Source organism: Nipponia nippon, unplaced genomic scaffold (assembly GCF_047370975.1).
Source record: "Nipponia nippon isolate SJK-2023a ecotype South Korea unplaced genomic scaffold, ASM4737097v1 scaffold_6, whole genome shotgun sequence".
NCBI lineage: Eukaryota > Metazoa > Chordata > Aves > Pelecaniformes > Threskiornithidae > Nipponia > Nipponia nippon.
Genome location: NW_028262380.1, coordinates 56,643,928 through 56,650,087, shown reverse-complemented (window position 1 = coordinate 56,650,087; position 6,160 = coordinate 56,643,928).

Here is a 6,160-nt window from a genome sequence, read left to right as displayed (position 1 = left end):
GCAGAGCCTGTCAGGATACATCCACCCACGCAGGCCAAGGGTGGACCAGGAAACCGCCTGCAGTCCTTCTCAGACCCACGTTTCCATCACGCCGAGAAAATTATGGACTTTTTTAAGAATCTCAGGAAGAACAACAGCATCACAGTTGGAGACCATACAGAAAATAAAATCTAGGTGCTGAAAGTAAGATAAATAGTGGAGACGTGCTATTTGCTGGGCTATCTGCACTCATAGAGTTACAGGCCACATCATTGCAGGTGAAGGAGGGGGCACAATTTATGTTACTTTTTTCTAGGATGCTGGGGAGTGGACTGAAGCTGGAATATTAAAATATGCATTGAAAAAATATGGCTAGTTGTGAGTGGAGGAGTGACTTAAACGGAAAACGTTCTTTGCTTTATAGAGATATCAGTCCAACAAAGTCAAGCTTCAGAGCATTTTAAATGACTTATATACAATAAAAATGCATAAATGTGAAGTCAAATACAGGAAATAAAATTCTGATGGGAAATACATAGGGAACCACGGACATTCAAAGTAATTATTGGAAGGTTATACCCATTTGGGGGTGGGGGACACACATCCAAACGATGCTGACAGGTTGGAAAAGGTTCAGAGAGGACCTGTCAGCTTGCCCTCGGTTCCTGACTTTTTTTCTGAGGTCGGAAAAACTTGTCTCCCTCTGAGAGACGTAAAGAAGTTCAACCTATTTATTTTAAGAAAGGCAAGGTTAAGATCACGGTCCTTAAATGTCTACAAAGGGAAACGTTCTCGGTAGCTGCAAGTTCTTTAATCAGGCAGACAAAGGCAAAACAAAACACAGAGGACTGGGGCTAAGGCTAGAGAAATTCAGTCCGAAACATTCTCGTTTTTAAGAGCAAGTGGCATTCTTTTCCTAAATTGTGGAACAATTTAGCAGGGCAAGTGGCAGAGCCTTTCCATCAAGGGCTTGTCTAAAAGACACGTTGCGGTGCTTTAGCTGGTTACCTAAATGCTGCACTGTATGAGAGGTCAGGCAAGACAACTGCGTGGTCCAATCTAGTCCGTGGATCACGATTTTATGTCATTTATGCTGTTACTGTGATTAAAGCGCGACGCGAGCGGTTAACCTGAAGATGTCTGCCCTGTCGCTGGAGGTCTATCCAGTGAGCAAATATCTGGCGTTCGAGAGCAAAGAGGAAAAGTGCAAGATGTCCCCCTACGAAAGAATTGTAATGGTATTAATCACATAGTCCTTTCAGGGCTTTTGAAGCCAGGGATTGCCAAAGGAGTCAAGAGAGGCAGCTGCTAGCTCACTAGACAGCCTGTGAAGCTCCCACCCGTATCTTGCTTGGTAAAAGAAATTTTGTGGGTTATTGCTATGGGACTCCTGTGGCTTTGACCATTTCAGCTGGCTGTCCCTCCCAGACAGAGCTGCTCTTAATTTTCAAGCAACAAAAAAAAGGGTGCTCCATCTGAGGGAGGTCAAGAGAGCAACAAGTTTATGAAAAGGGCAGGACTCAAATTAATAAATGCGGGTGGGACGGAGATGGTGAGGTGCATTTGTCTTTCACATCTAGTCACCCATGTTAATCTGTTCTAATTGCATTAGTGGGAATGAACGGGCAACAGAGCTGATGTTTGCGGAGGCTGGTGCTTGTAGCAGCTCTGGGCATCTGCTGGGAGGTTTCACCGCATCAGCTGCACTGAAGGCAAAGACACCTCTCTCAAGCGAAGGTAGACACCATATATATACATATGTGTCTAGATTAGTGACAGGATATGTACATATCCCTATGTATGCATAAACGTTCTCAGGAAAGATATCTTAGCTTAAAAGTTTGCAGTTGATGAACATAATACCCCTTCACTCCAAACTTAGGTGAGACCCACACTTTCTGCATTGAAAAATAAGCTCTTAATTTCTCTTTTCTTCCTCTTGCATTTCAAATGCAATGTTTTGATAACATTGATAACATTCACCACGTCTCCCATAATGTGCTGGTTCTTTCATACTGATCTTCTCCAGCAAAGCTGTTCAGCAACAAATTGTGTCTTGCCAATGGGGGCTTCAGTACCCGTCAGTCTGTCAGTCTCACTGAGGACAAGCTTTGCCGAGGCGAGGAGGGCAGGATCTGGTCTTGGAGCTGAACATCATCTAGAACTGATGTTTTTTGCATTTCAATCTATTTAAACTTGTTGATACTTTTCTCCTAACTCCATGGTTTTGCCACATGCAAATCAGCAGCAAGGGGGAGGTAAAAATGCCTGTCTGAAGCCTCCTCATGCCATTGCTGTACTTGACGTGCATCACCTGGTGCCCAGAGGTGACAGCCTGTTTTAATAATGTCTCCAACGCCTTTTGGCTCATGCACATCTGCGGCGGCATCCACGGGTGGGGAGGAGTGGAGAAGAGCGACATGGGAGCGCAGAGAGAGACCTCGTGTGTGTGTCCAGTTGATCCAACAGCCACAAGGAGTTTGCATTTTTTAACCGATTCCCTCGTTACCTCCTGTCTTGCTTCCCTGGCTTGTTTTCAATTCTTAGGCATGGCAGCGGCGGAGGCAGTGAGCTGCCCGTTGGCAGAGCGCTGAGGGGCGGGCAGGAGGGACGATGCCATGCTCGGGGATGCAGCCCCAGCTCCCGGCTGGTACCCATCAGGTGATGGCACTGGCTCGGAGTACAAGGCAGCGCTGGGCAGAAAGCCAAATGGCAAACACTCGGCTGCCAGAGCGAGGGGTGGGCTACTGTGGGAAACTGCACAGGCATGGCTTGCTTCTCTCTGGTATTTGCAGACAATTTAAAGGGAAGCATCGGCAGTCTCCTCACACCTGTGGGCCTGGCAGAAGTGTTTTCCTGCTCTGGGGTCTTTCCCCATCCTCTCCACGGATGGTCTGGTGCCCCATGGGCTGGTCTCGTGCATGCTCCTGGTGGGACTGTCCATGGCAGAGGCCACCAGGGAGAGAGCCCAGTGGTGATGTGTCTGCTCTGGGAGGATTTTGTGTAGGCATGTTGAATAGAGTGTTTTTTCCTCCCAGCCGTGGTGGATTGCAGCGGGGGAATGTGCAAGTGCACTGTTGGGTATTAAAAAAATACAAAAATCCCGTGGTCTGGTCAGCAAAGGCCTGTGAGATTGGTTTAAAAAATGGTTTTTTTCCCTTTTGTGATAACTTTTGCACTCTTTGCATTGAACCATGTGGGGTTTGAGCAGGTAGTGACTACTTGAAGTTTCTCCAAAACCGGCACCTTGAGTTGCAGCTTTCTGAGTCTCACTTCAAAGGAGAAGATGCTGGAACACCAGGCAACTCCAAAGCCTTGGTTCTTGGGGTGAGTGTGGGTCCCGGGTGGGTCAGGGTTGGTCCCGGGGTGGTCTAGGCATGCTGACCTGGGTACAAAGGGTGAGGTTTAATGAAACCTGCTGGGTGAAGGGCTTGTCCTCGCCTTCTCTTCCTCTGGTCCTCCCTCCCTCCTACCTCCTGTTCCCTTTCCCAGTCTGTCCTCTGGTCCCACAGAAAAGCAATAGCCTTTTCATTCTGGGGGGAGCTGGTCGGCAGCCCCATCACCGCAGCCATAGCAGCACCCACAGGCTGCAGCCGTGGAAAGCTTCTTTTTAAGGCACAGCCCCCCCAGGGCAGTTGGGGAAGTGGGGGGCCTGCATCCATCTCCTTTTCCCCATGCTCTAAACCCAGCCCTGTTTTAAGGGCTCCCAAATTTTGGCTGGCCCGAGCATGGGGCAAGTGGGATGCTGTCAGCGCTACTGCCCAGTGAGGCGAGGAGAAGGAAACCGGGTGCCCTGGGCGGGATGCTGCAGGCTCGCGAGGGGCCGGGGCTGTCCCTCCTAATAGATTTATTGCTTGCTGTGTTGTTTTCCAGGTTGTTGGGGGGGGTTTAAAATTTTTTTTCCACTTTTCCCGACTTAACTCTTGGGCTTTCCTTCTGCCAGTGGATTTTGAAAATATACTCACAGTATGCCAGGCCTCATCCCAAGGGAAGCACTAAATGGGAATTAACAATTAACATCTATTTCTGAGCCCCCGAAAAAAAAGTGTTGACACTCTTCCTGCTGTTAGGCACCAAACAATAGGCACTGAGCTGTCGTTACTTACCTCATGCACGCTAATTAGTCTCATACGTGTGGCTGGGGGTGTACGCACATGGGGTGGCCGTCCCCATGTGCCTGCTCTGATCAGTGCTGCTTCTCCCGAGGTGAGGGCTGGGGACCTCTTTCCAAAGTGCCTCTGTGCTGGCAAAGGATGAACCATAAGGGCAGAGCATCCTTCAGGGCGGGCGTCCTGAGGAAGGACTGGAGCAGCTCAGCGAGCAGCAAAACTCACATCCCAAGCACAGAGAAATGCTTTTAATTTAAATATACAGGCTCTTTAAAGTCAGAGGAGAAATCTTTGAGAGCAACAGTGTGGTCCAGCCTGCCTGGGCTTTAACCCGTCTAATTTAAGAGGGCAGCGCAGCTCGCCGTTGCAGGAGTGGGAATTTGGAGAGGGATTTCTCTGCAGAGAGACGTAGCCCTGCGCAGCAGAAACCTCTTCTCTCCTTTTGGTGCTTTTTTCTGGATTTTGATGGCACTAAGTCCTATCGAGCCCTGCAGGTGTGTTTTGTCTCCTGAGGTAATGCTGCTGGGTAGGAAATTGCCTATAAAATGCTGGTCCTGGTGAGTGCGCATTCTGGGGACTTGACTTTTTTAGGGCAGGGGTGTTCATTTCCTCCACATACTTATTTAACATTAAGGTGTTGGAATTATATATTTATGAGAAAGCAGCCGTCGGATAGTTAGTAAGATCCCCGATGGTCTCTCCCAGTTTTAAATAGAAAGTGTTGCTCTCTGCGTAACGAAGCCAACACAAATCAGCACAAACAATCGTTAAGTCATTAGCAAAGGCTGTGAATGCCAGTAGTGCTAATATTAAGCCTTCTGGTGCTCTCCCTGGAATCGTCTGACTTGATTGCATCCTGTTACACTTGCAATCTGCTTTCTGCTATCGGCAGATAGGCTGGCAGCCGTTTAAATTCTTATTTAGAAAAATCTGAGAGCGCTCGGGTTGGGTTTTTTTTTCTTTTTCTGGCTTTTTTTCCTGCTCCGACGAGAATGTCACAGTTCCCAGAGGGCAGCCTGGGGAAGGGCTTGATCTCCCATGGGGCCAAGCACTGGCAGCCTGTTTTTGGGCTGGAATAGCCTGCAGCAAAGGCAGCCCGAGAGGGAGGGTGGCCTTTGCTGTGTGTGGGAACACACCAGCCCGCTGCTCCCGCCTGCCTCCTCATCCTCTGTCCCTGTCACTTATTGGTTTGTTTTCTAAGGAGATGGGGGAGAAGGCGATGCCCGCGATCCCACAGCCCGGGGTGGCACAAGCCTTTTTTGGGGGGTTTCCTGGGCTGAGGGGGCAGTGCAAGGGGCACAGGGGGAGCTCACTCTCATGGAGCTGGGGTTTGGGTCAGGCACAAGGATAAACTTAATCTTTCTGGGGAAAGAGAGGTGAAGAGATGTTGTTTTAACATGAGTGGAGACGTTGTTCCTCCTCAAGCTCTTCCACTCCTCCTCTCAATAGAAAACAAGGGGGAGCGGGGAGAGCCCCGTCTTCCTGCCAGCCCCTCCTGCAGCCCTTCGTGCAACCCTGGCCCTCGGTGGCACATCCCAGCGCTGCGGTCAGTCGCTTGCCGAGCGGACGAGGCACCTCGCAACCCTCCCACCCTCCTCCCCGTCCCCTCTGGCTTGTGAGGGCAGCCGAGGCAAAACACTTTTTGCTGGAGACGCCTCGCAGCGCCGGCCCCTGGAGCAGCCATTCAGCTTCATGAAAGATTTCCCTTTGCAAACCTCCCCCGGCCGCCCAAGGTGTGAAGCCGCTGGCGGCCGCCGGCGCTGCCTGGTGCCTGCCATTTTGGCATCCGCAGGCATGACACGCCGCTGGGGGTGCCAGCTACTGACACAGCCTGCGGTAGCATTAAGCATTAATTCATTTACACCGTTTAACTATAGGCAACGCAGTTTAAAAGGCTTTAAAATGTGCAGGGACGTAAATTCCCCCCCGATGCTTGTGTGTAAGTCTCTCTCTCTCTCATTTGCACAGCTATGAAGATGTCAGGAGGTTTCCTGTAGGATTTGGTGAGGATGCTGGCCCCGAGGCCAGCTTTTGCATCCCTAGGGCTGCTTTGCAGGAGGGATCTGCAGTTG